The sequence below is a fragment of the Mauremys mutica genome, unplaced genomic scaffold (assembly GCF_020497125.1).
Source record: "Mauremys mutica isolate MM-2020 ecotype Southern unplaced genomic scaffold, ASM2049712v1 Super-Scaffold_100101, whole genome shotgun sequence".
NCBI classification, from domain to species: Eukaryota; Metazoa; Chordata; order Testudines; family Geoemydidae; genus Mauremys; species Mauremys mutica.
This window is the reverse complement of record NW_025423268.1, coordinates 370,995-377,612: the sequence shown is the minus strand read 5'-3', so window position 1 is coordinate 377,612 and position 6,618 is coordinate 370,995. Positions and strand designations below refer to the sequence as shown.

At 47.0% G+C, this 6,618-nt stretch overlaps 1 non-coding gene across 1 annotated transcript; it reads left to right on the top strand.

Moving 5' to 3' along the window:
* Positions 1-73, top strand: TRNAK-CUU. Its single transcript has one exon. It is a non-coding gene; the product is annotated as a tRNA-Lys (tRNA).
* Positions 74-6,618: the final 6,545 nt, after the last annotated feature.

Sequence of the window (6,618 nt, the reverse complement as noted above, 5' to 3'; positions counted from 1 at the left end):
GCCTGACTAGCTCCGTTGGTAGAGCATGAGACTCTTAATCTCAGGGTCGTGGGTTCGAGCCCCACGTGGGGTGTTCAGTCTTGCACTCTTCGACATCACTCTCTCCCTTAGAGTCTCAGAGCATAACAGAATCCACTCTTTGTCCTCTCAACCATCTGAGGCGGTCTCGGACCTTTAGTACATCATGAAGACAAGACACATTGACAATTCCATGGTCCTAAAAGAGTTGAGTCTCTTCTAGCCCAGGCAAGAGAGGGAAAAAATAACCTTTCAGAAGCTGATTGCCCCCCACCCCCTGAGCAGCCATCTAGAAGCTTCTCTACTTATTTCTATATCTTCGCCAGCACTCAGTAGTTGAGATAACTGCTTCTTTCTCAAATCCTCCACCAGCCCTCTTCATTGGGATGGAGATTGCTTAAGGCTGACGATTCCACCACATCTTATTCATCCCTTGTACATTTCTGTAAGCCCATGGAGAGTAAAACAAGATAGCAACAAAACTGTTTTTAAAAAAAAAAAAGACGTGGCCTCAATGTATAACAATACTGGAAATTGTTTTAATATGTTTTCTGTTTCTTTTTCATATCAGTGCTAAAAATAGGAAGGGAACCGTAAGGAAACGAAGAGCTCAGAGCTTGTGTTAACCTCCTTTGAAGACGAACAAATGGCCTCAGTTGGACAGAAAGTAGGCCTAGAAAGTTATGCCCAACCCCCAAAATGTCATCTTCCTGGTGGTCTAGTGGTTAGGATTTGGTGCTTTCACCGCCACAGCCCGGGTTCGATTTCTGGTCAGGGAGTTACCCTCTTCAACAAAAGTCTACCTTGCCTTCCTCACTTGGAGTTCAAGCGGAAGACTGCAACTTCCTGGCCTCCTTCAGAATGCTTGGAAACTCTTTGGAGACCATGGGGAAAGCAAAGCTTCCAACTACTACAATATGGCTATCTACCCCTTAAAGCCCAGCCTCTGCACCCTTTTACACAAATACACTTACTTGTGCAAACAATTTAGTTTTTCCTTCTTACCGAGCCTAACCTAAATTAGAACAACATTGCACTTTGACCCAAGATCTTTTTATTTTCTTTTCATTTTTCTTGGTGAAACCAAACCAAACCAAACAATCATTTTGCTTGTTTCAAAATATTTCACTAAATATAATATTCATCCAAAAACCTTTCACCCAGCGCTATATACAAGTCTTTGGAAGTAACACCCTGGAGCAAGATCATTAAGCTTTTCCATTCCTAAGATCTAGCCGCTGAAGGCTTCTGAGCATGGGCTATGGGCCTTTCACCTCTAGGCCAGTGGTTACCCTCTTGCTCAGGTGGCTACTGATGAAAGGCAACGTGGTTTAGTGGCAGATCCATTTCAGCCTCCCTCTTCCAATGTCTATAGGAGGGTGTTTGTTTCGCATTGCATCTAAGAATCAAATCAATTCTCTTGAAACCTCAACCTGGAATCAAGGTGATTGTAGGTCAAGGAAGGAAGGTTTTGTTCATCCTGTTCTAGTAAATGCTCAAAGTTGCGATGCTTCTTGGAGCTTACAGACACATTGGCCAGAATTTTCAGAAGGTCTCAAACCCACCGCTAGGGCCAGATTTGCAGAAGAACTAGGCTCCCAGTTAGGCACTAAAATCTTCAGCCAGATTGTCAAAAAGGCTCAACCTATTTTTCCAAAAGATGAGTTATTTTGGAAAAAAGCTTGTAAAGATTGTGGGTGCTGGTTACTTGTCTATGTGGCCCACACTGCTGGAGTTGGAGGTTCACCAGTGTTTTCTCAGAATGCGGTGTCCGTAGTCTGCCTCAGTTCTGGTGTCCATCTTTTATTCTCCTAATAAATCAGCAGGGAGACTAAAACAACATCGGACTCACAGGGCTCCCGGAAACCTGCCAATTTGGCTCACGCTGAAGGTGTATACAAATCATCTGTGCTGTAGAAGGGCTCTGGGAGTTGAAAGAGTTGTAAATTTAACCCTCTAGGTTTCGGGCCTAATCTGAAACTGTTTCAAAACCAATTCCTTAAATAGACCATAGTTTGAAGCATCAGCAATAGGCATCTTACTGAATATATCTAGAGCTTTCCCAGCCAATTTGGCAACCAAAGTTGTCATCTTCCCTTTCCCGAATAAGCACTTTGTCTGTCCTCTGGGCAACACGCTTAAAAATCACTACCAGTGTCTCAAAGCAATCAGCTGTGCACATATCCTGCTCGACTACACCACTGTGATGGGTTCGGTCACAGAGATCCCCTTGGGACTGAAATTACTTCCGAGCCCGTTTTCCCTGCCAGCTTGGGACTCCAGAACCCTGCCTTGTTGAGCCAGACACCCTAGCCTGCTGCAACACAGACCCAGGCTCTGGGCCACACCCCCAAAGCTGCAGACTTTAACTCAAAACAGCTCAGCGCCTGTCTCCAGCACCCAGCTCCCAGTGGGATCCAAAACCCCAAATAAATCCCTTGTACTCTCTATAAAGCTTATACAGGGTAAATTCCTAAATTCTTCACCCTCTAGATCACTGATAGAGAGAGATGCACAGCTGTTTGCTCCCCCAGGGATTAATCACTTCCTCTGGGTTTATTAATAAACAAAAGTCATTTTTATTAAGGTTAAAAAGTAGGAGTGAAGTGATTTCAAGTAATAACAGACAGAACAAAGGAAGTCACAAGCAAACTAAAACAAAACACGCAAGCCTAAGCCTAATACATTAAGAAACTGATTCCAGGGAATAGCTCACCCTCAGAGGTGTTCCAATCAGCTTCTTTCACAGACTAGACTCCTGCCTAGTCTGGGCCCAATCCTTTCCCCTGCTTCGGTCTTTGTTACTTCCAGCAGACATCTTAGGTTTTCTCATGACTGGCAGCCCCTTTGTCCTGCTTCACCCCCTTTTATAGCTTTGGCATAGGGCGGGAATCTTTTGTCTCTCCGGGTCCTCACCCTTCCTTCTAAACGGAAAAATACCAGATTTAAGATGGATTCCACTATCGTGGTCTCTGTAAGACCCCTAGTTTCCATTCTTCCTGGGTTGGCCCACACGTACACAGGAAGGTTTGCAGGTCAATAAACCATTTACAACCAATTGTCAATGGGAGCCGTCAAGGTTTTAAACCATCATTAGTGGCCCACGCTTTGCACAATTACAATAGGACCTCAGAGTTAGACTTCATATTTCCAGCTTCAGAGACAAGAATGAGACATGCATACAAATAGGAGGCATATATTCAGTAGGTTAGAACCTTTGTTATGATACCTTACAAGAGACCTTTTGCATCAAGCATATTCCACTTACATCATACTCACACTTATAAGCATCTTTTCATAAAACGTATGGAGTGCAACGTCACCGGGTGCCCTACCTACCCTGCTTTCGCTGCTTCCTGATGGCACAGAATTGACAACAAAAGAGCCAGGCTAGGAGGCTTCTAAAACCGAGAGAGCTGTTCTATCGCGTCCACATCCTCTCAGGAGGTGTCAAACCCCCTCTCTCCGTTTCCATCCCCCAAATCCTATCAGCTCAATGAGTTTTGTCCCTGGAAGAGCCTCGAGGGAGGCAGAAGAAGCGGAGAGGATTGCGTTGGGGGTAAATAAAACAGAGACGAGTTGTTCCTCTTGGGAATTTGGTGTGTTTCCCTGGTAATCCCTGACGGAGGAACGGGAAGCATAATTCCATTTTTTTCAATGCCTCGGATTGGGTTCAGCTGGTGAACTCTCTGCTCTTGTTCTCACAGGGGAATGGAGACTGGACCGGTTTCCCAATTTGGACAGAAAGTGGCTTGCCAAAGCCGAGGAGAGCCTGCTTCCTGCCTGCACCGAGTTGACAAACTGGGGAAGCCAAAGCTGAGAGACCCCGTAGACGAAGTCAGAGTGCTATCCGCTCACATGGAGGGGGAGCACAAGCCCTGCCTGGGTTTCTCTGCCCAAATTATAATCAGTTGAGTGATTTTCCTGGACGAGCCTCTAGGTAGGCAGAAGAAGAAGTGAAGAGGGTTGCGATGGGGTAAATGAAAGCCGAGGACTCTTCCTCTTGAGATGTCTTTGTCTTGCTCTTGTGATTCTGATGGATGAACCTAAAGCGTCATTTGAGCGTGTTTCAGTGCTTTTCCTCGGGCTCAGGTTGTGATGCTGAGCACAGGGGTTCCGTCACTCTCTCTGCTTGGATCCTCTGTAATGGGGAACGGACCAGCTTTCGAAAGAGCCTAGTGGAGCTGAACGAAAACAGCAATAAACATCCAGGTTCACCCTAGATTAATTTTTTGTCCCCAATTTTCTTGGGGAAACAAAACAAAAACATGGTTTTCTTAAGAACTCAACACCCATTCAGGCTCCAAACTCTTTTGCAAGATTTCCAGAAGGGCTCAACACCCTGAGTGCTGAGCTAGTTTGGGGAAAAAACCCAGACAAGGCTGGTACCGATTGTGAGTGCTGGCTGCTTGACTCTGTGGCCCACCGTGTGGGAGTCTGAGGTTCTCATTAAGCTAAGTGTCTCTATTCTGCCTCTGTCCTAGTGTCCATCTAATAAGTGAGGGGGGAGATTAGAACACTTCAGAAGGCACAGGTTTGTACGAAACCTGAAACTTTAGATGAGGGTGATGGTGTCTAAAAACCAGATGTGATGTAGGTGTTGAAAGCGAGATGGCCCTCTTCTGCTTCCCAAAGGCTTTGGCCACAGCAGCAGCCCTGGGAAAAGCCCTGGCCCTCCTCACCTGCCCTTGCCCAGCACCACGCCTTTTCGGGCCTACACAGCTCCTCACACAACACCCGCCTGGGACCTTGCCCTCCCCTACCAGCTCAGCAGCACCTTTTTTCCTCTCAAAACCTCCTCTTGCCACCCTCCCCCTTCCACACTTCACACTCACCTCATCACAAACTCACCCATGGCCCCTTTGGCTTCTCAAGCGCCTCTGGAGGGACGCAGCTTCCCAGGCACGCAGATCCTTCCCTTCAACGCGCACTGGACGGACATTCGAAACACAGCCCTTTCCAGGAGGTAATGCGCTGCTTTTGGACCCTGGCGCCCAGCAAGAAGTCCTGGGACTCTTTTTCTGACCGATGGACCCCACTGACTTGCCTTTACCAAGCAGAAACTGAGGACCGGCCGATGGCTCTCTTTGCAAACGGACGCCATCAGACTGAGCCACAAGGCGTGCTGCAGGATAGCCCCTCCCCACCAAAAAGCAATGCCGTGACACGGATTCGAACCGACGCTGCTCCGGCCAGAGCACAGAGTACTAACCACTATACGATCACGGCCAGGTGCTGGTGGGCGTAGGCAGCAGCCCAGTAGAAAATGCTCAGCTCTGTGCTCTCGGGGCGGCCACCTACCTCGCCGGCATCACAGGTATTTCTCAAGTCTCCCCATTACAGTCACAGGTAAAATGCTGAGCAAAGGAAAAAAGACAGGAAGCCAATCCCATGCCTGTCCCTTTTTCTGTCTTCCTCCACCCCTGGACCAAGTCCCTCCCCGTTTGTCTGGGCCATTGTCCTCATGCCCCTGGCCAGCCTGTTTCCCTTTGCATTTTTCCGTGGAGAGGAATGTTTATGAGTTTGTACCCAATTTTTTAAGGCTTTGCTTTGGCAAGGCTCTTGCCTGCTGTGAGAAAAACAGAAGGGGGCTACCTGAACTGGTGTCACTGGCTGAAGCTTTTCTATAGTATATAAAAAAAAGCTCAGAGCTCTGAAAATGGTTTTTTTTCTTTAAGATTCTCATGTTAGTGAGATGGTTTCCTAGCTAGCAGGGGACTGTTTTGTGATGTGCATTCTACTGGCTCTTTGGTTTTGTATGTTTTTGGAAGGAACGGTGGAGGAGAGTATCACGGTTGAAGAGCAGCAAAGAAATGTGTTGTTGTTTGTGTTAACGTTTGTTTTTTCCTAAAAGTGTATGGTTTGGATTCATTTGTAACTCTTTGGTTAGTTATTGGTAACGGCTTCTTATTGGGCCCCTGAGTTGAAAAGCTGCTCTTGCAGATTTTAGTTTGTCATTGTTGGAAGGTCAGTTCAAGAGCTGCTTTCTTAGTCTAGTCCATGAGGGTTCTTCCGCCGCCCTCCTTAATATACCTTCCAGAAGGTGATTGCATGGTTTCCCTCGTCTTCCCACAGAAGAGAAATTGTCCATCCCTTTCCTGTTGGGAAAACACCAGTGTTTTAACTTAGGAAACGGTCAACGTTTTGCCCAGACGAGGGCTAGTTCATAGGAGCAGAAGAAGAGGAAGGTTGTGGCCCTTTGAGTCAGATTCCTAGCGTTTCAGGCCAGAAGGAACCAGCCGATCACCTCAGAGGGACTAAGGGGCACCAATGCCTCAAATGGCAAGGAATTGCTTTGATGCAATTGACTGTCTGTTTGAGCTAGTTCTGTGGGAAGGAGCAGAAAAGAGCCTCGGGGCTGCGGAATAGCGCCTGCATAGGCTTTCTTTGCCCTGTTTTGCTGTAAGAGTTAACCGTGAGAGATTGGTAGTCCAGGTCAGTGGGTGGGTTTATGGAAATTAGGAGTATAGAGGGGAAACAAGGAGAGGAAGGCGTCTGCAAGACTTGTCTGTCTTTGAACAGAATTGTGTGTTAAGGGTTCTTGCTTCGAAGTCTTCCACTGGAGTCATTTCGGGGAAGTGATTCTCAGGTAGAGTTCCC